This window comes from Hyaena hyaena, unplaced genomic scaffold (genome assembly GCF_003009895.1).
Source record: "Hyaena hyaena isolate Hyena2069 unplaced genomic scaffold, ASM300989v1 scaffold_9, whole genome shotgun sequence".
Classification (NCBI taxonomy): domain Eukaryota; kingdom Metazoa; phylum Chordata; class Mammalia; order Carnivora; family Hyaenidae; genus Hyaena; species Hyaena hyaena.
The window spans coordinates 3,126,584-3,129,381 of record NW_024080641.1 but is presented as its reverse complement, the minus strand read 5'-3'; positions in this window follow the sequence as shown (position 1 = coordinate 3,129,381).

Genomic DNA, 2,798 nt, shown 5'->3' with positions numbered 1-2,798 from the left:
CTCTCTCTCCTAGAAATAAATAAAACATTAAAAAATTAAAAAAAAAAAAGAAATAAATAAAACATTAAAAAAATTAAAAACAGAAAAACACCCCAGAACTTAATTCTCTCCTAGTGCTGGAGGCAAGAGGTCCTACCTCAAGGCTTCCCAAGGTTGGCTTCTCCTGAGGCCTCTCTCTTTGGTGTCTTCCCTGTGTACACACATGGCTTCCCTCTGTGCGTGGATATTAATCTCTTTTTCTTGTAAGTTCATTTATTTTTGAGCGGGGGAGGGGCAGAGAGAGGGAGTCACAGAACTCAAAGCAGGCTCCAGGCTCCGAGCTATCAGCGCAGAGCCCCACGCGGGGCTTGAACCCACAAACTGGGAGACCATGCCTAGAGCCCAAGTTGGATGCTTGACTGACTAAGCCCCCCAGGCGCCCCTAATCTCGTCTTCCTACAAGGACACTAGTCCTTAGGGCCCACCTTAATGACCTCCTTTTCACTTAATAGGCCTATGTCCAAATTAGGTTACATTCTGGGGTGCTGGGGGGTAGGGACTTTGACACATGAATTGGGGAGGGGACACAAATCAGCACATAAGTGGGGTGATTGTGTTGAAGCCGCCATGATCAAAATAAATAAAGATAAGAATAAAACTTAAAGAAACGAGGGGTGGGGGTGGCGCCTGGGTGGCTCCGTTGGCGGAGCATCTGATTCTTGATCTCAGGTCTTGATTGCAGGGTGGTGAGTTCAAGCCCTGCATTGGGCTCCGTGCTAGGTGTGAGGCCTACTTTTAAGAAAATCATTAAAAAAAAAGATATATGTAGGGGCAGCTTGGCTGGCTCAGTTGGAAGAGAATGCGACTCTTGATCTTGAGGTCATGAGTTTGAGCCTCACATTGGGTGTAGAGATAAATTTTTAAAATGATATATTTAGGGGTGCCTGGGTGGCTCAGTTGGTTGAGCGTCCGACTTCAGCTCAGGTCATGATCTCACACTTCATGGGTTCGAGCCCTGCGTCGGGCTCTGTGCTGACAGCTAGCTCAGAGCCTGGAGCCTGCTTTGGATTCTGTGTCTCTCTTTCTCTCTCTGACCCTCCCCTGCTCACGCTGTCTCTCTCTCAAGTCAATAAAACATTAAAAAAAATAAAATGATATATTTAGGGAGGACATACTCTCTAGGCGTTTTATTTCAGGATAGCAAAAGGGGTATTTTGCAAACAGCTTGTGTCATCAAGGGTATTGGGGACACGATGGGGCAGCCAGGCTGCTTTTGTCACTCTGTGTATACAGAGAACTATGTAGCCTTGTGTGGGACAGTGGCTGGGGACTCAATGGTGACAGTCCGGCCCCCACAGGGCTCAGAGTCCAGTGGAGGACACAGACATGACCCTGGACAGTGGGGACCTGAATGGGCAGCACTTGGAGGTGAGAATCCAAGGGGACAGGGAGAGCCCAGAGGGGCGCCTGACCTAGCCTGGGGTCAAGGAGGGCTTCCTGATGGAAGTGAGAACCGCGCTGAGTCCCGAGGAAGAGGGGTTCCAAGCCAGAGGGATAGCGTCCCGGACACGAGGGAGACTGTGTTGGCTTCAAGGGACCAAAAATATTGTTCAGTGTGCCTAGAGCAGCATTTCTTTAATTAATTAATTGATTGATTGATTTTACAGAGAAATAGTGTGAGCAGGGAAGGGACAGAGAGAGAGAGAGAGAATCCCGAGCAGGTTCCCGAGCTGTCAGCGCAGAGCCCAAGACAGGGCTCGAACTCACAAACTGCGAGATCATGACCGAAGCCGGAATCAGGAGTCAGGACGCTCACCTGAACTGAGTCCCGCCAGGCGCCCCTAAGAGAAGCGATTCTCGCTCAACCTCAGCTCCACTGTGCGCCGGGACAGCCTCTTTCTGTGTGAAGGACTCTAGGGAGGGCTGGGGCCGCATGGAGCCTGGCAAGACCCTGTGGCTGGGTTCAAATCCCAGCCCTGCCACCCCCGTAGTGGGCTGGATCGTGGCTCCCAAGGACCCTCCGAATGTGGCCTTACTTGGAGTAAGGGTCTTTGCGGAGTCGTTTCTTTTAAGAATCTTGAAGATGATGGGGCACCTGGGTGGCTTAGTCAGTTAAGCGTCTGACTTTCGCTCAGGTCATGATCTCGCAGTTCGTGGGTTCGAGCCCCGCGTCGGGCTCTGCGCTGCCTGCCGGCTCAGAGCCTGGAGCCTGCTTCAGTCTGTGACTCCCTCTCTCTCTGGCCCTCCCCTGCTCACGCTGTCTCCTCTCTCCTCTAGAAATAAATAAAACATTAAAAAAAAAAAAAAAAGAATCTTGAAGATGCGATCATTCCGGATCAGGGTAGGCCGGAAATCCAACGGATGGGCGTCTCTGTAAGAGACAGAAAGGGAGAAGACACAGAGACCCCGAGAGCCAGGCCACGTGAGGCGGAGGCTGGAGGGATGCGCGCAGGGGCCACCGAATGCAAAGACGAAGGCGGGAGAGAGGCTTGGGGACAGGAGAGCCTCCAGAACGTTCCCGGAGCAGTATCAACAGCTGCCAGCGCCGGTTTTCCTCTCTGTCAAATGGGCGTGACCAGACCTTTGAGCATCTCTTTCACCAGCAAGTGAGCAAACATCTGTGACATGTCTTCGGGGCCCACTGGCTGGTGTTATGTGGCCGGGGGTGGGGGAGGGGGACCCAGGTAATAGGAACAGCTAAGTGCACCTGCTGGGTATCCGACACTGTTGTGACTGCGTCTTGCTGTCATCCAACAACTCCCATTGATTCTCTTGCACCTCTTGGTGGGGTGGGGGTGGGGGGCAGAGATGCAGAGTCA